At 37.3% G+C, this 25,404-nt stretch overlaps 1 protein-coding gene across 6 annotated transcripts in view; it reads right to left on the reverse strand.

Moving 5' to 3' along the window:
- The window catches only part of KCNJ15 (potassium inwardly rectifying channel subfamily J member 15), a 136,295-nt gene extending 114,022 nt beyond the window's left edge, over positions 1-22,273 (reverse strand). For 3 of the 6 annotated variants that reach the window (XM_063305353.1, XM_063305358.1, XM_063305357.1), the window contains exon 1: positions 22,072-22,273. The gene's annotated coding sequence lies outside the window, so the exon portion shown is untranslated. Of the gene's footprint in view, positions 1-15,493; positions 15,570-21,869; positions 22,045-22,071 lie in introns of those variants that run through there. The other 3 variants (XM_063305356.1, XM_063305355.1, XM_063305354.1) reach the window with 3 other exon arrangements.
- Between the last annotated feature and the right edge of the window lie 3,131 nt (positions 22,274-25,404).

Consider the following 25,404-nt stretch of genomic DNA (forward strand, 5'->3'; position numbering starts at 1 on the left):
CATTAATCTTCTGAGGTATGTGGTAAGTTGGGTAAGGATTTGTGAATTTCCAAGACAAGATAAAGCATTTTCCCTGGATAGTACTTTCAGTGCTATAGCTTCAGGCTCTCTCTTAAAAATTAAAGAACCTCCCAAACACCACCAGCCTATCCCTGCAAGACCTACAAACATAACTGCCTTATTCTCTATTTCACTCATTCACTCATTCCAGAGGGTTTTTTTCCTCACTGTATTTCAAAGCAGTCCCTTTTCTATTATCAATGTTCTAAACCTATGCATTTCTGGATCTTGACCTATAAACATATAAGTATTAGAATAGCATCTCACCAGTCCTTGGTGTCTTCCTTTCTCCATTTGTGTTTCTTTATTAGGTAACATTCATGTATCAATTTAGTCACTTCCTTTCATGTCCTGGAATGGATCCCATCCGATACTGGCCTTTTTTATTCCCCTGACTTCCTGCATTCTGTTTCTTTCCTCATCTCTCTTCTCTTGAATTCCTGTTGTTTATAACTCAAAACCCAAAGAAATACACTTAAAGAATTCCCCCTCTTCTCTTTGCCATGCTTATCAGATTAGAGGATAGTTGCAGGGACTGCCATGCTGTCATGGTTATTGGATGCTCACTTCCAGTGAAATGACGGTTGCCTATATTAGCTGTATGAAAGGAAAAGACCCTGAAGCAAGCAGTAAATGTCTCCTCAGAAACAATCTTCACCCCCCACCTCCTTCCTCCCAATTTTGACTGACTTACGCCTGGAAGCATGAAAGATCACATTCTTTCCAACCCTCTGCTATGTTTGTTCCAATTTCTCTGTCGTAACACTATTCCAGCTACTCCTATAAATGTGTAGTACATTTCCAGAGTCTTCTCAATGCCATTGATGTATGGTGGGCCTATGGGTTCCCCAATATGATTCTGAGGTAAGATGAAAAAGATTTAGCTTTCTAAATTAAAATTCTCCTGTCATGAACTGTCAGATGCTCCCCCTTTCTGGGATTGTGACACAGAGAGAAAAGAAACACTGGATCTGGCTTTCCTGCCTCTAACCATCCCCTATGGTTCATATGGTATAAATAACTCATGTCTTTGTGGGAAATGTTTCTGTGAAACTTGCAAAGCTGAGGAATGAGAATGTTTGGAATCAAGTAGATGTAGTTCTTATAGTTTCTGAAGAGAAGGCTGGGGCTTTGGCAAAAATAAGGAGTAGAAGATGAGTAAATGTTATTTGAGGCTACACCTCCATGTGCATTCATGTATTGCAGGAAGGGGACATGAAAATGTTATCATCAATATGTGTGTTTCTCTATGATATTTTACATCCTGTTGAACTATTATGACCAATAAACCCATAAGCAGTAACAGCTCAATGAGCTGTTAGATATCCCAACATTTTTCCCCACACATTCCCCGCCCCACAAAAACAATTCCCAGAGAAGACAAATAATCAAGATGGAATGCTATATACCAGGAAATGTCAGGAAATACATCCTGAGCTCTTTGTGTTGCTCAGAGGTAGACTCAGCATCTGTATTTGGGTTACTTGCAATTAACTTTAGGCAGGTATGTGCCCAAGAGCTACTCTCATCAAAGACTGGCTTCAATGTTTTAAATATCCTCCTTATTAAAAATAGCCTAGGCTTCATACAGCTCTAGAAATATCTCCCCACTTTTCCTTTACCAGCTACTAAAGACAGACATTGGATAGGTCCCAATTAAGAACTGAAGTTACTTTCAGAGGGACTTCTTTCTGATAAAAGCCAGATAAAACTGATACATAAAACTGTATTTCATATCTAAATGAGGATTTTAGGCATAGAATATTTAGCCAGCAAATCATTTCATGTTTATGCTGCACAGTCTGTCATCATCAATTACTTTCTTCTAAATGAATAAATTTGATTTAGATATACAACTGGGTTAAACTTTTGGAAATATAGTTATAGCCAGAACCATGCCAAAAAGCTTGCGTATGGCTGCTGTTGTTTGTTGATCATAAAGTATGTTTTACTGTGTTTGTTGGTCTGGAATTCTTTACTGTGCTTGATGGTTTGGGAACCAGAGTCAGGTTTAAATAAAAATTGCCTCAAATCCTACATCTGCTATTTCATTTAAGAATAATTCTAACAAAGCCAGTGAAATAGAAACTATTATTCTATGCAAAGAATCCCCATGACCTGCTGTATTCACTTTTCAAAAAATGACTGACATTTCCTGAGTTACAAAATGCTTAGAAGCTTTGCATCTCTCCTGCCAGGAACTGATTCCCAACTTCCTTGAATTCAAACATCATCACAGTGGATCTTCATTAACACCACTAGCTTCCAAAGTGGAGATTGGTATTTTCCACCTCTCTCACCTCTGACCCTGTTCGTGCTGTGTAACTATTACCTGCTTTCTTAAGACAGCAACTTTAAACAGGGTTTAGCTCACCAAAGAGGTAAACTTTTAAAACTTTCCATTCCATTAAATCAGAGCCATGTGCCAGATTAAAACTAAGATACAGAGACTTTATCACCCACATGCACTTTTAAAAACAATACTGAGCATTTCAGTTCTGTCTCATTTGCATCTTCAATTGCTGTGCAAACATTAAACTGAACCACAGTCCCATGGAGAAGGCAAGTATTTCTATCCCACTTCACTTACATAGGAAGAAACAAACCTAGTATGGCCATTGCTGCATGCAGATTATGAATGAGTAATACAGCCAAGGACAGAACTCTGAAATAGCACAGGATTTTATTCCCTTTCTGTATTCTAGCTTCAAGCTTTATTTTCTCCGTGCTTTTAATTAGGTCTCAGCACCCCCTCTTTTCTGTTCACTATGTGGATCTGCTGTGCATAATTATCTATTTCTTAATTAAAACCTATATGGGAACATGTGCCTTGTCTTCTGCTTTCCTCATTTCATTAATCCTTTAAGCTCGGTATATTTCTTGTCCATTCAATTCAAACTTTCATTAAAGAGAATAAATGGTTGGTCTGGATTAGAGTGGAATAGTTTCCATTTTTAGATCAATGTCTACCAAAAGTCTAGTCAATTCTGCTTTTGATTTTTAATTCATTCCATACTGCTTCATATTAATCAGTTAATTCCTTTTTTTTCAATCTGTACAATACACACACACACACACACACAAAGGTATTTTTCCCAAAGGTTCAAATGATCTTATCCTAAGTATAGATTTTAATGCTCATGTTGGTGCATGTATTTTGAGTTGAGCACTGTTTTCAAAATTTCAAGAACTGCAACATCGAAAGGATAAGCACATGAGATACAGACTGAATTGGTTTACTTCAAAATACAGACTAAACAAAATCCTTGAGCATATCTAATATACTGCCATTTCTGTGCTTTTTCACATGATGAGCTGACCCTTAATATCATGAAGCTCTTAGAGAGCATGAAGACCAAATAGACAATTTACTTTAATTCCTTGCTGTTTACTTTAGTGAAAAAGCACTTTTCCACTAAAAAGCAGATTAAAAAAATACTTTTTTGGAAGACTGGAAACCATACATGGAATTTTTGCTGGAAGAAGAAAAGACTGAATTGATGATCTATGGATTTGGGGATTAAAAAGGGTTAAAGAGAGAGAGGAAAGCGTAAGATGGCAACTAGTTGATAGAAACAAGGGTGGAAGTCATAATTCTGTATTTTTTTTTCTTTTTTCTTTCTTTCACTTCTTTTCTTTTTTCTTTTTTTATCTTCTATCTTTCTTATTTTTACTTTAATTTTTATATTTTTATTGTATTTAAAAATTCTAATTAAAAAAATAAAAAGCATATAAGCAAATATTTAAAAAGTAGAGAGAGCATCTTTCATCAATATGAAAAGATTAAGTTATCCAAGTGATAGATTTCTCTCTCTAGCTTTCTTTCAGTACATAGTTGATAATTTTATGAGTAGTCAAACCAAAGACATGAGATGATTGTCCTCACCATCTTCTGGTTGATCGCACGTTTTATACATTTCCCTGGATTTCATAATTTTGGTGTCCATCTACAAAATATCAGATCATTCAGATCAATCTGTTGTGGTTTCATTATTATCTTGCTATTTCCACATATTCAGCCAATTCTACATCTCCTTTTTCTTACTTCATTTATCTCTTACATTATGAAATAGTGTTTTCATCTACCATTCTGCAGTCCAAGAAAAATTCACACTTTCTCTAAAGTAGCTATTAGTGCTTTCAATAGTAAGTACTACTATTTCAATACTTACTTATTTACAATAATTACTTTCAATAGTAATAGTACTACTGATGGTAAACTTCTCGTTTTCATTCTCTCAATAAAATGAAAATTGCAGTGGAGACATTTGCCCCCAAAACAGATGAGGAATGGCAGGCAGATGATGAACAGAATACAGGAAATAAACTCTATTTCAATCATTTCATCTTTATAGGTCATCATGACTTATAACTGTAACTTGATTTGAGCCTACAAGAAATTGGAACTCAGTGAGTGCAGATCAAAAAAAAAGAAAAAAGAAAAAAAATCCTTCGGAAAGTGCAATTTACCAGCTGCAACATCTAATGGTTTTCCAAAGGCAGTCCATGTAAGCTATAATTAAAAATGCCTCTGTGCATTTTTAGTTTGTGCATTATGGACCTACTCAGAATAAAGTATAAGATCACAAATAACTTTAGTCATTTTCAGATTACATTGCTACCTAATATGGAGATTTAGATTCAAAATATTTCTAATGTATATTATTACTATTATATATTCCCACTTTGTATATATTCATGTTCTTCACACTCAGGTCAAAAGTGGCTTGCATAAACATCCATCTGCATATGTGACTGATTCAGTATTTTGTGTTATTAAATGTGTTCTCAAAAATATTACATAATATGGCTTAGTTTTGAAGCACATTCAGTGGACTTTGACTAAGTGACACAGAATTTTTAAAAGGACGTTTATGAACCTTACATATATTATTCTTGATATTTGTCTATATGTTATGGTAGACCTGTGAAAAAGCAAAGAAATCTTGGGTGCGAATCCATATAATGATGCAAAGATATTGTGGATTAATATTATGATGAAACCAGAATTGTTTCTATTGGGTTTTATGGACATTGAACTAGAAAAGAAATATGGGAATTTAACTGGAACAAGATTATTGTATGCACAAAGATAGAAGAATAATAAAATAACCACAGTGGAAGACTGGATTACAAAATTGAAAGAACTTACAGAAATGGCAAAGCTGATGATAAAGATCCTTTTGAAAGACTAGAAACTTTATATGGACTTTTTGTTGAAAGAAGAAAAGACTAAATTGATTATTTACAGATTTGGGACTAAAAAGGGCTAAAAGGGAAGGGGAAGGGAATTACCCCCCACCAAAAAAGGGCGAAGGGGAAAGAGTAAGATGGTAACTATTTGATAGAAAGAAGGGTGGAAGTCATAATTCTGTATTTCCTTTTTCTTTTTCTTATTCTTCCTTTGATTCTTTATAACTTTATTGTATTTAAAAATCTAATAAAAAGCAAATAATAAAGATATTCGTCTATATATTTGCCTCAGCCTTCCCTATAATTTTTGTCTTATCAATGTCATGGAACTGCATCTTCCAAAATTCCTGTGGGGGTCTTCTAGGAATTTCAGTCCCATACAATGAAGAAGTCTATTCTGATATTTAAGAAAGTTGTACAAATTCTAGAGCAATATCCATCCCTCATGACTGATTAACTTGCCAATTTTGGAGAAGGAGATGTACCCATTTGATTGAAATCATGGCAATCCCTAGTCCATTATAATATATCTTCATTCTTCTTTTATACCTTACTGTATCTAGGACTTCATTTCTTGAGACATATAAGTTAACAATCTGGAAATCTGCGTGGATACAAACTCCTATGCTTATGATACTGGAGCAAATAGACTATGTATATAATAATAATAATAATAATAATAATAATAATAATAATACTTAGTATTTGTATCTCCTGGGGACTTCTGTCATTTCACATATATTTTCTTACTAAACCTTAAGTCTGGCTAGAACTGCAGATGAAAAGCACAGATTAATGTAAAACTCAATCTGAGGTGAGAATAGGGACCTCATTGGGACAGCTGATTCTTGAATACATCCATTTTGAAGCTGCTGTACCAACAACTGCAGGGGCTGCTATAATTCTCAATTGGTTATGGAAAGAAGTCCCATCACATCTGGAAAGCACCAAGTATGAGAAGACTGCTTTAACAGCACAGAACAATGCAAAGTTATTCAGAAATCAATCCTACTTGTTCATCAGGATTTGCCACCATGTAAGCCATTCCCCATGCTGGCTGGGGAATTTTGGGAATTGAAGTCCACCCATCTTAAAGTTGCCAAGATTGAGAAACACTGATGTAAGCAAACAGTAATTGCTCTGTTACAATTACTTCCTGGCAGGCAATACTGTTTAAAAGCACATTTGTGCCTTCCTTTTCTATTGTTCTGTGTATATAGGCTAGCATTACTTGATAGGATAGCAGGTTAAGATTATCTGGGTTGCTAACCATCCAGTTATTTTTTTTCACTCTTGTTATGACATTTTGTTCCAGTTAGAATCAAACTATAGATGTTTGTTCTTATAACATATATCAGTTTTTTATCCTAATCTATTTATAATTTCATTAGTTTACATCATCTGTCATTTCCCAATAACTTAAAGCAGATTGCTTTCCCCTGACTTCAGAGTAGGCTGGTTATCTTTATATAACCACCCAAGCAAGATAATGTTTCATAGTCAGTAGCTGTGTCCACAGAAAATTCCATCCATCTGATCATACTAGCATTTTGTTTTGTTTTGCATACCATCTGCAAAATTGAGATCTAAATCTGAACCTCAGATGATCAATGGTTGAATGCCAGAATATGTTTTCAGTGCCAAATCCCTGTTCTGGGACATGGGAAGTAAAAGTAGTAAAATCTAGATACAAAGAATATTGATAATAACTGAGTCCCTTTGATAACAGTTTGGTTGAAGTTGATCATGAAATCTAAATGATACCTTTGATAACCACGGGAGATAGCACAATTAACCTTTCTGGACTGCAGTCCCTCCACTTAATTACTTTTAGAGTAGAGTTTGTGACAAGACACAGTATGTGTGTCAGATGGGTTGATAGCCAGACAACATAAACACCAACAGATTTAGGGAATTGATATTGTATACTTGAAGCAAGCAACATAGTTTGCAAACTTCTTTTTCTTTTCCTGGCAATACCGTGTTCAGCAAATTTAGAAGGAAATCAAAGTGTACTCAGAGAGGGTCCTACCTCCCTAGTTACACTATATAGCAGTGCCAGATTCATGCCCCCTCTGCTCTCTTCCTAAGGAGTTTCCTCACTCCTGCCTCTTCTGTCTGTTCATTGGCTTTCTCCTGCTGGGCCCTATCTACTGTATACAACCACATGGAAGGTGAATGCAATACATGGGAGGAAAGGAACTGTATTTTTTGATGCTCCCATCATGCTTAGAGTAACCATTTGTAAAGACATAGACGGTGGTAAAGAGGAGCAGTGCATAGCACGGTTACAAGAAGCATCCAAGCTGACAGACAGAGTCCTGTGGGATGTAGCCCTCAACAGGTGCCAAAGACACCAACTGTCCTGTTCAGCACAATAGTCTTTAATTTGTATGACTTATCTTTCTCCTCCATTTTTGTTTAAAACAGATATAAATAACTATTTTGGATATTGTGCTAATCCTTGAATGAGGTCGTGTAAAGCAATCAACAGAGCTTAAAAAGTAGATCATACTTTTGAAAATAGATCATTGGCTAAGCTCTAATAAAGCATTTTGACACGGAACTGTTGAGTCCCACGTCTTCATTTGGAGAAGAGTTGTAATCTGAAGCATACCTGAAGTAAGAAAACATGAGTTGCATGGTTTTTATTTATTTATTTATTTATTTATTTTTGTACAATGTGAGACTGTTTTGCCAGAAGTTTTTGAACAGAAGATCTCATTTCCCAACACAAACACTATACATACACCTCACTAAGTACACACTTTCCAACATATAACAATTGTCTGTGTATATATATGTATTCTTTTTATTTAATATGTACTCAAAACACAGTGAAATGCTCCTTGTGTACACAAGAGATGGAGAATGATTAACATTTGGGCAGAATAGATGTCTGCTGTCACAACCAACAGATTAACATTTGGTTGATCTGAAAAAAGCGGACCCTGCACATGCAGGAAAAATGCTAGGAAGAAAAAAAATCCTGAACGATCTATAGTTTGTGCTCCTGCCCATAATGGCCACAGCTCATTGACTAGGAAATCTTCTGGGCAAGCAAACTCAGTCATTTTCATCTCGCTCCCATTTTTACCTATTGCTGTAAAGTTAGTCAGCTAAATACTGTATATTGCTTATTTACTTACGGGAAAGGGAGTTGGAAAGTGAATAAGCAAGCTTATTCAATAAGCTTATTCTTATACAAGAAGTGGTGGCTACTTCTACTATTTTCTGTTGTCCTTCAGCCAGAGAGAGTAGGCAGTGGGAGAACAAAGATTATGCAGAGTTGTGGTAACAGAGACTATCTATCTAGACTAATATAGTTTTCCATAAGGATCATCCAGTTGCCTTTGAAAGAGGGCAAAACCTTTATCCTACTGTTACTCCTTGATCCATAACATTGGTATTCAAATGAACCTAGACATCATTGCCATCAGAACCAGTAGGAACTGATAGATATTTTTCTTCTTCATGATTTTATCTAAATAGAACTATATTTCATAACCAATTGGTAACATCAGCAGAAAACAAGGGCCTCTTGGTAGTGCTCCCCAGAAGAGAAACAACCCACAGCAAGTGATTAATCATGTTAACTGACTTTCATGGTAGCTCCTGAAGCAGTGGGGCCAACTATGTATCAGGACATAGTCATCACTGTCTGGGCTGCTGCAATCTTTACCAGCTGTAGCTTCCAAATGCATTTCAAGGGCAGCTCCATGAAGAGTGCATTACAGTAAACCAAATGGGAGGTGACTAGGACCAGGGCCTCCCAGTCACAACTAGTGCATAAGATGTAGCTGTGCAAAAGCCCGCTTAGAGCAGAATATGTACGTCTAAGAGAACCCCAAATTTTGAACCACCTCTGGACAGGGGAGTGCAACCCATTCAGAATAAAGAATGGTATCAAGGTCCACAAACCAAAGTCATAGTCTCTTCCTCCCCATCCAGATCCTGACAGCCTCCAGGCACTGGGTTGGCACTTTCACATCATTCAGCATGGATAACTGAGTGTCATCAAAATATTGATGTTATTGAACCCTGTGCCAATGACTGGTTACCCCCAGCAGTTGATAAAAATATTAAAAAGAAGTGGAGAGAGAAGGGTCCCCAAGGCACTCCACAAAGTAGAGGACTCTGCCCAGAAAACCACTGCAACACTGTGCCCCCACCCCACCCCCACTGCTCCAATTCTTCAAAGATAGTCCATGGTTGATGATACTGAAAATTTCTGAGAAGTTAAGGAGGACAAGGAATGCTGCACTACCCCAATCCTGATTTATCCATAGGACATTCACAAAGGTAACCAACTCAATTTCCATGCTGTATCTTGGCCTGAAACATGACTGCCAAGAGTTATTCTAAAAATCTTAGTAGCTGCAGGGCCATCTCTTTCTCTACAACTTCCTTAAAAAGGGAAGGTTAGAGACAGCCTAAAATTATCCAAGATAGCTGGGTTGAGCAAAGTCTTCCTGAACAGGGGGTGCTCCTCTTTTAAAGGAGACGGGAACATCCTCTCACTCAAAGAAGCCTTGATTATTACCCAAATCCAACCTTCTGCCCCCTTACAGAGGCCTTAACTGTTCAAGAGGGGCAGGAACAATCTGTGATATTGCAAGCAGAATGTCTAAGTTTTAAAATAATTCTTAAAATAAATTCCTACAATATCTAAAGGTATTACCTGATTGTTGACCACAATTGCATCATTTAATGAACAGTAAAATAGTGATAATACTTAAAGGAATGCTAACCGCTTCAGGGGAGAAAAGCAATTTGATTCCTCTTCCCTGGGACAATCATCAAATTATATAGATAATATCACCCCCAGAGTTATTTTAGAAGGAGTGCTAAAAACAGAGACTAAAGCACAAGCAAAGGCCTTTCTTAAGAGACCCCTGAAATCCAAGTGCAAGATGCACATATGCTGCCGAAATGTCTCCTATGTTTAGACCACAGTCCTTCCTCAAAATATGCACAAAGGATTTATCACAGTAGACATGTCTTTTAAGGATGAAAGTGGATAAAGATACAAATATGCACCCTCTGTATTTGATGAAGGGCCTGTATAGGCTGTAGTTTGATATTTACACTCAGAGTTTTAAAAATGGCTTGAAAAAAACAAACGTTGCAAAAAGTCATGTTGATTCTGAATCATATATGCCATACTCTGCTTGCTGTCATACTCCTAGAACTAGTATTTGCTTTGTAAGAACAAAGTGTATTTATTTACATAAATATAACTTCTCAATGTGCTTTGCAAAATTTCCCGCAACGTTTTTTTTCTGAAAATAGATGCTCCTGTACCAGCAAGCCAAATTTATGGGACCATTATCCTGGTATTTTAGAGTACATCCTCAAAATTTAGCGATGGATCTATTTTTGCCTTTCCCAGTGCTTAATTCTTAACTTTAAAAAATAGCACGTTCATATATTTGAACAAAATTGTATTTAGATATGCATTTTTGAGACAAAAGGTGTTTGACATCTTGAACCCTGAATTTTCTTCTGCATTTTTTTTATTGCTGATTAATGCAAAAACAGGATGGAATAACTTTCTGAGCAATAACATGTGGAAATAACACTTTTTGAAACCAGACTGCTTCATATTTCTTTTCTAATAGTACTAATTTTTACACTAGTTTTGGCCTCAGTTCTTCATTTGGCCTCCCAATCTCACCCTCTTTTTAAACCAGTAAACTTGGAGGGGGGGGATGTTGAGGGGAACTGTGCACAGATGTGAGCTACTAAAAAGTTAATGTTGCTTTCCTAAGGTGAAGCTCATTCTCACTTTCAGTCCTGCATGCCAGCAATATTTCACAATTCAATTTTGGATTACTAGAATTACTTTCTTTCAATTCAATGCATGCAGTCAATTTATGATTTAAAATACCTTTTCACACGCATAACCGTATATGTTTTCCACTGTGCTTTTTCCATGACCCACCCAGTTCCAGTACAAGATTGGTGAAAGTGCCAAGTGTTTGTGCTTTCCATGCAGTGAATGGAAAAAAGCCCTCTCCCCACCCCCTTATTTTCCATTGCCGCACATTCTTGGAGAAAGAAGGGAAAGGCTTCTAGAGGAATTTGGTTATACCTGTTGTTTGAAACTGGATGCATGAAAAAGCCAGTTTAGTTGCTTTCTGTTGGTAAAATTTGTTGTAGGAAAGTCAAATGTTATTTGAAACTGAGTACAAATTCTAAAGTGACTCTGACTTTGAAATAACTTTAAAATAGGGTGAGAATGAGTTGCCATGAATCTCTGTTTCATTTCACTAGTATGTCAATAATACCCTTGCATTTGTTGATGTTTTAGGAGGGAGGTGGAAAAAACCAAAGTTCAAAAGGAGAAACCACTGAGTACTTTGTAATGAAATTAGAGCTTTCATCTGCAGCTGCAGAATCTTTCATTAATGGGAAAAAAAAGCAAGTCAATCATTTCAGGTTATCAGGGAAAAATGCAGAGCTCCGCTATGCTTTCCTTATGCCTGAAGAATGTGAATTAAAGGAGGGTGTTACAGAGCCCGAAGTGAATTAGCTCATGCTCCATAGGACTACACCTTGCCCCATCCCATTGTAAACCTCCAGAATGGTTTCTCCAGGAATGACTACCAGTTGCCACTGACACTGAGGATCCAAATTATGAGCATAATAATCCAAATTGAGTTTGGGTTGTTGCTAACATTTGTCAGACATGTATTGATTCATGATGGATGGATGCCTGGTTTTTGACATGTTCCTCTTCTGTTATTAGCCACCCAGAGAAATTTGAGGAAATGGCATGCAAAAATGGTTAAATAAAAAAAATAAAAATCTAATGTGGATATCCCAATCCAGGAGAAAATCATCTCCATTTTCTCCCTCGTATGTATGCATTGCATGGAAATGAATTTGAACTTGAATTATGTGCATGCAAGCTGTCCCATAACTTTTTTTCACTTTTGAAAAATGAAACCAAGCATAAGCATATATATGCCATGGAAATAGAAAGATAATAATAAAGCAGAAAAAGTTCAAGGATTTCCAGTAGTGCCCTAGCCTATCCTTTTCAGATATCATGTCTAAAGCATGGATGGATAATATGCTCCCTGAAGACAACATGCAGCCCTTGACCACAGAGACCCTTGGAGGGAACTTTGCTGAACTTTCCCACTGCTGAGTTGATCAGCATAATGAGCTGGCCATCAGGGTACTGATAAAGGCTTTCCTTTTGCCATCATCTAATTAGCAGATTGTGGACCAGGTTGTTGGTTTCCTACTGATAGCAGGAAGACAATAATCGGCAGTCTACTGCTTGGAGAGATGGGAACAAGGGGATGAAAGTTATGTGTGTGTGTGAAGGTGTCATGCGTGTGTGGCTCCAGAGTGAGCAGTCTCTATGGCTTTCAAGGTTAACAAGTTAGCCCACTCATGATGTAAAGAACTGACTCTAACAGAAAACTTTCTGAGGAAGTTGTTTCCTTGTTCAAACAATTCCATAAAGTCTATGATATCACCCAAGGACAAGATGAACACTAGCTTGAGAATGGAGATAACTGGGTTCCAGTAAGGCTGAGTATTTATAAGGTCAGCTCAGCTGCGAGATCCACTTTCTTCGGATGCCCCTCAGCATCACACTGCAGTTCAGTGTGACAGGTTTCCAGGCCAGCTGGTTGTTGTAAGAAGCATGTCCTACTTCTGCATCCTTCTTTACTCTGTTATATTGTCTCTGTTCAACTGGAAGCCTGAAAGCAGAATGTTTTCCCCTTTTTTACTGGACTGAAAGTGAGAATGAGCTTCACCTTATAAACTTTTTCACTGACAAGCAGGCCAACAGTATTATAAGTAAACAAATAGACATATTTCTTGGTGACACCTTATTGTCACATTTACATGGCTGGCTTCTGTTGATCTGAGATTAAGTAATCTAGAAATATGCAAAATATGAGAGGACCAGTCAATGGTAGAGCTATAAGATCCTATAGATAGACCAGACCTTCTGTTCTTCTTTGTATGGACTCTGTCAAAAGATGTGAAGATCTAAGTAAGAAAGATTACAGAGGAGCAAAGAGGCACCATAATACTCTATTCTCAATAGCTCTGCTCAAGCATATTATTGCTGGGGGACAGACAAAGAATTTGGAAGAGAAAAAGAAACAAGGTTGTGTGACTCAGGCACATGTACTAGAAAGAAAGATCCAATACAAAGTATTTATGTATGTGGAACAAATATATATGAGCTTCTATAGCTTTGGCACATAAATCTGGTAATGCTGGGCAGAGAAATTCTCCTCTGTTTCCCCCCTACCAATTCTCATTCAGTCTGAGAAAAGAGAATTTGTTTTAGAAATTCTTTCAAAGCAGAAGATAATTTTGGAGAAATTGGCATGAATGGAGTATGGTGTTCTTGCATTTATTTACTTACAAGTTCTCCAAAGCATGTGAATAAACGTTCTGCCTTTTGTTGTACAATAATCTTTTTAGCAGTCTGCAGCTTTCTGGCTTTCCATGATTCCCATGTGAGGGCAACATGGGGACATTTCTCCCACTGACTATTTTCAACAGTGGTGTTATTGTCATTGTTGGGAAGAAGTCCTGCTGTTGTCAAGTTGCTGGGGAATTCTCTTTCTTCAGAGAATCAGGGAAATGGTCCACTCAATTTTTGGCCCACAAATTTGGTAAGGAATTTTAACATTCTTTGTGCCACAGATGATCAACCACTTCAAACCTGGAGTGTACACCTTCTTCCAGGACTATATATATGAGGCCTCTGGAGCAAAGGATGAGTAAACTTGGTTTTTGAGGTTATTCATCCAGAAGGTTGGCTGAATAACCAAGAACTTATAGGCAACTTAGGTTCTTAGCTGAATAACTGAAATTTATATAAGGCAGAGGTGGACTGCATAAATCCTCAGGACTCCATTAAAGCACTCAGATCCAAATGGGACCTTAAGCCACTCAAGACTTAAAGTAGCTGTTGCACTTTTAAATTTTGGCCTAATTGCTTCTTAATGGTGGTGGCAGTGTTTAAAGCCAATCTTGACACTTAAAACTTAAGGCCATCAAAGAGAACAAAAAGTTTAAAACTTTCACACTAGACATGTTCCATGAAGTCCCCTGGCAGGGTAGAAAGTCATAGTGCAACCCATTCTTGATCTGAGAGGTAATTGCGAACTATTCAAAACACAGCCAGCTAAGAACTTAGTTTTACAGTTATGCCTAGCAGATATTGAAAAAAAATATATATGTCTAACTTTATATGTATCACCATTGCCTAAAATTAGATAAAATTCTAGCTGACTGAAAGAGCCATTGCAAAACATTGGATTTAATCCTAGCCATGAAATCCATAGGAAAGAATCACGGGACTGCTACTGCAAACTTTATATAACAGGTTTTAACCAATCCTCCTTTATGGTGGAAAGATTTGCAATGCTACATTTCAAAGGAAAACAAATAAAAACAACTTTATTATCGTAACTTCAGCAAAATGAGATGGCAAGAGGCTTGTTTATTTACATTCTATACTATCTTATCTTTATTATTTTTCTTCTATACCTCTATCTCTGCTCAAAAGTTCAATAGTCTTGAAAATGTCATACTGAGTCTTGAAATGTTTGCAGTGAATAATATAGCACACAAAAAAGTTTCCCCTTTCAGTAGAACAAGCTGATTGTAATTAACCATATGAATACCTAATCATCTTGTTTCACTGACTTTACACTAAGGAAAGAGGGGAAGTACTATGGTATTTTCCAAATCACCTATTGTGACTAAACAATAAATGCTAACCTTTAACAATACTTGTATAAAGTACAATGTAACTGGTTGGTGATGAATATCAGATGAAAAATTAACACAATCCAACCCTGAACATTAATAGTGCAGTGTGTTTGTCCTGACTGGAAAGTCAGCACAGTAAGAATGGCTATTTACACTTCACAAATGATTGCTAAATCTATATGCAAGGCACTTGTTAGATGAATTGGGTAACCACAATACACTTTTCATTCACACATCACATATGATCCTTCAATAATACGTTATCTGGAGCCAATTTATTTGCTTTTCCCTTGGGCATCTTAAATGGGAAAGTGCAAACCTGGGCTGAGACTTTAGCAGCTACAGCTCACCAACAAATTTAATCTTCTTTTATCCGTATCAAACATTTTCATTATATGAACGATGTTAGCCTCCATTATTTATTTCCCCTTGCCCCAGGGATTCCAGTCACATGAGAGAAGAGAGAAGAAACATTACCCACCTCCTGTCACATTTCCAATGACAAGTTTCTGCACCCCTTCACATGTTTTGACTGAAGCTCTGCATTGGAGAGCCTGCTGTAATCATGGATGGTGAAAATTGGAATGATATAGAACTGTGATCACACAAGTGCCTTAAGTTCTGTGGGTAACCTAGATCAATACATCAGCCTTTCTTCTGTAGAACTTTACTGTTAAATCCATGGGGCTGACTCCTGTTTTCCTTCTTTCCTCTACATGGTAGAAAAATAGAATGCCCAAATAACAAGCTAAAAACACAAATAGGCCATAGGAGGTGACCAAAGGAATACAAGAGTCATACATCTTTTAACATCTGTGTAAAAGAAGGAAATTGGGGGAAGTGCATTTTTTCTTTTTCCCCATAAAATGTCACTTATGGCAATTATGGGCAAACTGGCCAATGGCAAAGGATCTAATCCAAAACATCTGAAGAGTCCTGGGTTCCCCAACCCCACCAAATACATTGTACCCCCTTCCTTTTCACATGGTAGATCTCTGTATTTGCCAGGTCACATCCAAACAATAAACTGTATTACTGTACTTCTAGAAAAAAAAAATTCTGTACTTCTAGAAAAAAAAATCCTGCATAGCAGGAACACAAAATGACTTGAGCAAGTAAGCAAAAGCAAAGAAACACCAAAACCAGAACTAATCCTGGAACATCACAACCACTATCCTCCAAGTCATTAGCTAGTTTGACGTGCTGGAAAATTCCTCCCTGACCCCAAATATGGCAATCAATAATGTTCTAAGCAAAACTCTTTCATCAACTTTTTCCAAAGGAGTATTTACTCATGTATAGTTTTATGCCATTCAATTGCCTCTAGCTATGGAAGCTCTTGATGCCCTGAAATAAAAAGTTAGCCTTTTATTTTAGGGCATCAAAGCTTCCACAGCTAGAGGCAATTGAATGGCATAAAACTATACATGAGTAAGTACTCCAAAGGAGTGTTTACTCATGTATAGTTAACTGTCTTATTTCAGTGAGAAATCTAAAATAAAAAGCTAACTTTTTATTTTAGATTTCTCACTGAAATAAGACAGTTAAGTATTTTCCATTAAGACCGATGGCACCTATGTTTAGACAGTTTATACTGCCTAAACCCCATCTCAGTATACATGTCATTAAACCTGCCTCAGATCAGATAAATATAAATATAAATATAATTTCATTATTTTTATGACATACAAAAATGTGAACATGTGTAGAAGGGAAATCTAGGTTAACTGTTGAATTGTATCAAGCTAAATGATTGATGTCCACTTCATTCTAACCTGTGACTAGTTGCTCTGCTTTCAAGGTTCCCGATCACATGTAGAGAACCTAAACACACACCCATATATATATATATGAGCAAGGTGACTATTTCTGACATTTATAGATTTTAAATTTAATTGCATTGACTCTGGTGACCCATATCAAATTTATATACATATTCTTAGGGATATTGACAGAGGAAGGAAGGAAGGAAGGAAGGAAGGAAGGAAGGAAGGAAGGAAGGAAGGAAGGAAGGAAGGAAGGAAGGAAGGAAGGAAGTCTTTGTTATCTATGTCCATACGGATGTCAGGCATGCCTCTAGAATAGTGAGCTATTTCAGAGGATGTACTACCATCCCACTTTTCTTTGAAACTGTCCCATCTTGCAGAGTAAGGCAGATAACATCCTCATATCATACACTGGAGTGTTGAAAGCAAATGAACAACCTGAAGACTTGTTGCACCAGCCGCTGCAAGAAGTCCATTTAGTTTTCTGTCAAGAATGGGCTTTCCCTTCTCCAGTATTTCCTGGAGAAGAAAAGAGAAAAGGAAGGAAGGAGAAGAACAGAGAGAAGTAGCAGAAAGAGAGAAAGAAGGATCAGAGTCTCCATTCACTTTTGCTTCTAGTGCCGTACAACTGCCGTGTGGTCCCTGAGAAATGACTGCAAAGCAAATCTTCATAAAAAGAACAGAAAAGACATTCCTGGTTTAAGAAATAATTATCCCAACCCAAACATATACAGTCATACTGTTTGTGTTGGGTGGCCTTACAAATCTTAAAAATAAATAAATAAATATGTAAAATATGTTACAGCACAATTGTGGAATATGTCTATTATTTATCCCCTGCCCATAATCACTTGCAGTCTCCCACAGAAATGGGAAGGTTCTACTTGAGTCTCTCATGAGTATATTTTCTTTCCAGTAGATTAAGAACAGAAGAGTGGGAGAACAATTATCTAGTTCTTGACATTTAATGGATTCCATGAGATTGGAGATTTAGTTTTAACTATTTCGTCATGCAAAAATGTATTTAGTATAACATGCATGTTTTGTCACAAGTACATTTTTCTGTGTACCAAAGATAAAGAAAATATTGGAACAATCCCAAGATTTTCTTGATTACCTGAATTTTTAAAGAAAGAAACATGCTTTGAAAAATGAGGATCTGTAAAATAGTTAAATTTCTGTTATTTACGAATCAGTATCCTGGCACAGTCTGATTCATGGTTTAGTTTTCTACTAGTGACTAGAGGCTACTGACTGTCTGCATTAGCTAAAGATCATTCAGGCAGTAAAATGGAAGAAACTGCACTATCTGTAAAATCAAGCAATGAAAAAAAAGTTTGGTGCCGCTTTTGGTTGATCATTGTTACATTGCCTTGTTTCTTTGCTTGAATGACTTTAAAAGGTCTGTTTGAACCTGTTTGAACCAAGCTTGAATGCACAGCATGAACCTTGGACATTTCTGGGTACATCCAGGCCAAAATTTAAAATGTGTACAGTCTTCAGACATGAATTTATGATCTGTTTCTATGTTATTCCAAGACAAACACTGGTGCACTGTTCTAGACTGATCTGCTTTCAGTCACCAGTAACCATTTAAGACTTACTTCTGTCTTACTTATGACAGAAGTAAGAGGATGGCATTTTCAAACTTGCTGTGCAGTCGTTCCCAATGGTGGGTTCCCAGATATTGTAAAATTATAAATCATATCATTTTTTTTAATAATTGGTTATCCTGTCAAGCAAAATGGGGGGCTGAGGGGGACTCCAATAGCATTTGGAGATGCTGTGTTAGGAAGGACATGGGCAGCTTGGCAGATATATCAATCAATCAATCAGACATATTTGTTCAACAGTGTTACAAGCTGCCTTCAAGTTATTTGCCTGAAAGGTACAGCATAAAATAAGTATGCAGGATTGGAACTGAAAACTTAAGTTGTAGAACTCTGGGCTGTACAACTTCAAAATGCAATGTTGCTGTTATGATCATTTTGCTTCCCAAAAAGAAATGCTATGTGCATGTAGAATGTTAGTACATCAGGAAAACATGGATTACATTTCTTCATAATGTGCTATCTTACTAGGTGGGTGGTTATTTTTAAAATATGGAGTATAAACAAAAAGGCATTGCTTTCCATTTGCATAATTACAGATAGTCCTCGCTTAATGACCATTCATTTAACAATGGTTTGGCGATATGACAGGGCTAAAAAAGTTACTTGCGGCTTGTCCTCAAAATTATGACCATCACACCACCCTCACAGTCAAGTGATCACAATTTGGGCACTTGGCAACCAGCCTGCATTTACAACCAGTTGCAGCATCTTGTGGTCACATGGTCAAGATTTGCGACCTTCCCAGCTAGCTTCCGACAAGCCAAATCAATAGGGAAACACTGATTCACTTAACAACCAGATGATTCACTTAATGACCAGGGTGATTTGATTAACAGCTGCGGTAAAAATGGTCGTAAAATCGAGTCCAGTCACCTGATGCTTTGCTTAATGACAGCATCGCTTAGGATCAAAATTCCAGTCCTAATTGCAGTTGTTAAGCAAGGTTGTTGTTGTTCATTCATTCAGTCACTTCCGACTCTTCGTGACTTCATGGACCAGCCCACGCCAGAGCTTCCTGTCGGTCATCAACACCCCCAGCTCCCCCAGGGATGAGTCTGTCACCTCTAGAATATCATCCATCCATCTTGCCCTTGGTCGGCCCCTCTTCTTTTTGCCTTCCACTCTCCCTAGCATCAGCATCTTCTCCAGGGTGTCCTGTCTTCTCATTATGTGGCCAAACTACTTCAGTTTTGCCTTTAATATCATTCCCCCAAGTGAGCCGTATGGCTTTATTTCCTGGAGGATGGACTGGTTGGATCTTCTTGCAGTCCAAGGCACTCTCAGAATTTTCCTCCAACACCACAGTTCAAAAGCATCTATCTTCCTTCTCTCAGCCTTCCTTATGGTCCAGCTCTCGCAGCCATATGTTACTACTGGGAATACCATTGCTTTAACTATGCAGACCTTTGTTGTCAGTGTGATGTCTCTGCTCTTAACTATTTTATCGAGATTTGTCATTGCTCTTCTTCCAAGGATTAAGCGTCTTCTGATTTCCTGACTGCAGTCAGCATCTGCAGTAATCTTTGCACCTAGAAATACAAAGTCTTTCACTGCTTCTACATTTTCTCCCTTTGTTTGCCAGTTATCAATCAAGCTGGTTGCCATAATCTTGGTTTTTTTGAGGTTTAACTGCAAGCCAGCTTTTGCACTTTCTTCTTTCACCTTCATCATAAGGCTCCTCAGTTCCTCTTCGCTTTCAGCCATCAAAGTGGCATCATCTGCATATCTGAGATTGTTAATGTTTCTTCCAGAGATTTTAACCCCAGCCTTGGATTCCTCAAGCCCAGCATGTCGCATGATGTGTTCTGCGTACAAGTTGAATAGGTAGGGTGAGAGGATACAGCCCTGCCGTACTCCTTTCCCAATCTTAAACCAGTCCGTTGTTCCGTGGTCTGTTCTTACTGTTGCTACTTGGTAGTTATACAGATTCTTCAGGAGGCAGACAAGATGCAAGGACTACTTGTATATTGTGTAGCATGGTTCTTAAAATTTGTCAAGGCACATCAATATAAGTTGAATGGATAGAATTTATTTATTTATTTATTTATTTGTTTATTTATTTCTCAAATTTGTACTACTGCCCATCTCCCCCCAAGAAAGGACTCTGATTGGTTAATGTGTTAATGAGAATTAACACATGATTCACACAGATGTTTCCATACACACACCTAGTTATCCGACCAATATTCTTTATTGATAAGAATAAAGACAACAACTGCTGCTTAGGCAAGCTCATAGCATATTAACCCAACATTGTAGTGTAACAACTGAAATTGCTTAATAAGCCTTTGTGACTGTAATAAGTATATTGCAAAGAATAACAATAATCTTAATCTTTTTAACTGGAATAAGAGAAATGTAAGCATGTGTTAACCATGTTGTATAAGTGAATGGGAATGAAAATAATTTATATATTACAATCTTATCTGGGATCACTTTCTCTCAACTAGGTGCTTTCCAGGCATAAACACCTGTGGGAACAGCGGGGAGAGAGTGGAAGTGGTGAAGCATGAATCGTGACAATACAGCATAAAGCCCATATTTGTGTACAATATGAGAATTAAATTATGAAAAAGTATTGTCATGACATCATCTATTCTTCCAGAAGTGTTGTGACTACAGCAGCCATGCTGATTGGAAATTCTGCAAGTTGTCGTCCTGCAATAACCTGAAGTTACTTGACTGGGAAAAATTTAGAGGAATACACAGTAACCTCAAATGTTATTTCCCCAGTTTGTTACAATAGATGGTTTGAATCACCAACTGGTTTGATATTAAGATTAAGTTAAAGATTAAGTGTCAAGAGACAAAATTAATCCCAATGAAACTGAAAAAAGATAATTCATATTAAATATGATATATTGGACAACCATTTGTCTGAGATGGTATGAGACTTCCTGCCTTGGACAGGGGGTTGGACTAGAAGACCTCCAAGGTCCTTTCCAACCCTATGAGTCTATGAGTCTATGAGTCTATATATTTAAATATGGCACTTATCTTCATATTTCATATTAAATATTTTACATTCTGGATCTAGAACAAAATGGAAAATATTAGTTTACCTCTAAATTGATTTAAGCGTAATTTTTACACAAGGATAAATAATGCAAAGTTTAAAAAAAGGTGAAATGCATTAATGACACTTATAATTTAGATTGCACCTTTTGTAAGCATAAGCATGAAATTAACCCACATTTTCAAGTAAAATTTTGCCCTCCTTACAGTTAGCACATAAACCTTGCAGAAAATGTGCTTATTCACCTAAGTAACAAAGCTTTCTGGTGAAGTTAAGAAATACATGCATTAGAGTTTATTCTCTATTTAAGAAAAGAAAAAATGAGCATGAAAAAATGAAGCATCTCTTCACAAATCAGTGTTACATTATATCTTTCAGAGACATCTCCAAGATCAGTTACATCTCATATCTGTGAAATAATATATTGGTTTTTTTTTAATTTTCCCATCAAGAACTACATACCTTTACTTTTCTTTCACAACCTGAACCTCATCAGCACTCAGCAGGCTTTGCTTTCCCAAATTGCTTACATAAACTTCAAAAGATATTTTTTAAAAAAATCCTTAGTTAAAGCAAGCCTTAATTTGACAGCTTTGCATTTCTATGCAAATTGTTTTCACTATCACTCAGGAACTCTGCATTCCTCTTCATAATTACCTCTTACCTGTAAAGCAGCAAGGTTCAAATTCCTTTCCTGAATTTACTTTCATGACAAGCCTGACAGTCCTTCATTGAAAGTGGATCTATCCTTCAGGTAATGTATATAAGAAGGCTTTCAAAAGCCCTCCTTTTTCTCCACTACCCACCCTAACGCGCTTTGCATTCACTGTCAGTCAAAAACAAGTTGGTAAGAATCAGAGTTGGAATTACCTGAATGAGGAAACCACAGGGAGGGGAGGAATCTGAGAGGAGACTTTGTGATGTCAGCAGTGTGTCTTAAGGAAACCTACAGCAAAGACCAGGAAACGATATAATTCCTTTAGAATTCAACACCCTGCTATGAGTTTAGCAAATACCTGCTTCAGAAGAAGCTAATGTATTTTTAGAGGATATCTGTTAATCTTTGAAGAAATTTGATCAAAGTCCCTACAAGGATCTTATTGCCCAAATAAACAGAGTAAAATGCTTTAAATAAATCTTAACATTCCTCTTGAGAAAGAGAATAATAATGAATAGTGAATACCCCTTTCCTTACAAGAAGGATAAGTTGAATTCTGAAACAAATAATATTGAAGGTCTTGGGCTAATGGACTAATCTTGTTATAATCATGTAGAGCAGCTCGTATGCCAAGATATCAGTGGTTCTTAGCTGATTGCTGGCACCATTGTTTCCAGCTCACTTCTCATGTTTGGCATTTCCTTTGTTATTTACAAGACATCAGAATTAAACATTGGAAAAAAGTACAGAAAAAAGTCATATTTTGCCCCACCTAATGGTTCCAGTAAGTTTTACACACTTTGGATTTTGAAGGGGTTTCTGGAAATATATCAGTACAGTAGACTATAGAGAAAAAGACACATGTTGCTCAAAAGCATCTGTCTGCTGACTGGAACACTGTCAAATATTAAATTGTTTTCTGTTTATAAAACAGTTCTGTGCTGTTTTTCAGCCTTAAGCTTAACAAGGTGAAAAATAAACTGAGAAAGGATATTCACAAGCATGATCAATAAGGGAAATGGGGCAGGGGGGAGAGCAGATTGAAAGCTAAGCAAAATACATAGGACTTAACAGCCTTCCCCCAACTGTTGCCCTCCAGATGTACCGTATAAGACAACAACTCCCACAACATATGCTGGTTTCCCAACTGTATACTGCTTAAACTAGTAAAACTAAGTCCTGTTTCTTTTGATTGACCAGGAATAATCATAACTTGTATAGTGCTGAGCATTCAGGGAGGTTTAAAATCTTCTGTGAGAAAAATTTCTGCAAAGAAAAAAAAATGCCAGGAAAACATCACTTCTTTCCAGAACTGCATCAGCAAGGAGACATGAATTAGTATGCATCCATTAGTATGCATCCATAGGAACCTGGAGGTCTGGAGTACTGCTGTTTTTATGGTGAAATACACTGATTGTGCCAAAACAACAAGCTGCCTTAAATCTATAAAGATATAGGCATGCTGTGACTCCCTCCCCCACCCCACCACTCACTTTGTCAGACTCAGAAGTATTGACCCCACTCCCACGTGTTCCTCATCCATTCTCTGAAGAGGCTGAGGACTGGATTTAGTCTTTGTAAGAGCGAAAGGTCTGCAATGGAAACCATTCCTTAAAATGATACAACAAACACAAGCCAGGGTTTCCCGCACTACTGTTTCAAGATTTTATAGTGTATCTGTGACAAATCATTTTTAATATATAATAATGAAAAAGGCAAGAGAATGTTCTGAATGTTATAAGTTGATTATTGAAATGAAGAAAGAAATTACTTTGGAAAAAGACACAGAGGGAATAAGTTACTTGGTCAGAAAGAAGGGATTCAACATATTGGTTATAGGAATTGTAAAATTCCTCAAGGATTGATGGAGTTTGATTTGGTACTGTATATGACTGATTTGTTCTTTAGATGAGAAACTTGGATAATGGATTCTGGAGCCAATTTGGGAATTAGAACATTCATAATCAGTTGCAATGTAAAGAGAAGTTTGTAAGGATAAAGAGTTGATGCTTTAAAAGAAACACTTAAAAATTACGTGTAGGTCCCTGATAAGAAGAATGGGTGTGTAGGATTGGGGTAGAAAAGCTTCATTTTTAAGTGAAGCTATTCTCAGTTATGACATCATTGAGGTCCTCAAGCTCCAGCACCACGACAAGGTAACAATCCTTTGCTGAAGAGAGTCTGACAGAGGTCAGACTAAATACGATCCCTGGGGAAGGTAATGGCAACCCACCCCAGTATTCTTGCCGTGAAAACTAAATGGATCAGTACAACCAGAGATATGTCGGTAAAGCATTGGAAGATGAGACCCCCAGGTCGGAAGATGATCAAAATGCTACTGGGGAGGAACAGCCGATGAGTTCAACTAGCCCCAGATGTGATGACGCAGCTAGCTCAAAGCCGAAAGGACAGCTAGCGGTCAACGGTGCTGGTGGTGAACGGCGAATCCAATGTTCTAAGGATCAACACACCATTGGAACGCGGAATGTAAGATCTATGAGCCAGGGCAAATTGGATGTGGTTATTGGTGAGATGTCAAGATTAAAGATAGACATTTTGGGCGTCAGTGAACTGAAATGGACTGGAATGGGCCACTTCACATCAAATGACCACCAGATCTACTACTGTGGACAAGAGGACCACAGAAGAAATGGAGTAGCCATCATAATTAATAGTAAAGTGGCTAAAACAGTGCTTGGATACAATCCAAAAAACGATAGAATGATCTCAATTCGAATTCAGGGCAAGCCATCTAACATCACAGTGATCCAAATATACGCCCCAACCACAGATGCTGAAGAAGCTGAAGTAGAGCAGTTCTATGAGGATCTGCAGCACCTACTGGACAACACGCCTAAAAGAGATGTTATTTTCATCACAGGAGACTGGAATGCTAAGTGGGCAGTCAAATGACTCCTGGAATTACAGGTAAGCATGGCCTGGGAGAACAAAACGAAGCAGGACATAGGCTGATGGAATTTTCCCAAGACAACTCACTCAGCATAACAAACACTCTCTTCCAACAGCCTAAGAGACGGCTTTATATATGGACTTCACCAGATGGACAACACCGAAATCAGACTGACCACATCCTTTGCAGCCAAAGGTGGCGGACATCTATACAGTCGGTAAAAACAAGACCTGGAGCTGACTGTAGTTCTGATCATGAACTTCTTCTTGCACAATTTAGGATCAGACTAAAGAGATTAGGGAAGACCCCCAGATCAGCTAGATATGAGCTCACTAATATTCCTAAGGAATATGCAGTGGAGGTGAAGAATCGATTTAAGGGACTGGACTTAGTAGACAGGGTCCCAGAAGAACTATGGACAGAGGTTC

This window comes from Candoia aspera, chromosome 5 (assembly GCF_035149785.1).
Source record: "Candoia aspera isolate rCanAsp1 chromosome 5, rCanAsp1.hap2, whole genome shotgun sequence".
NCBI classification, from domain to species: domain Eukaryota; kingdom Metazoa; phylum Chordata; class Lepidosauria; order Squamata; family Boidae; genus Candoia; species Candoia aspera.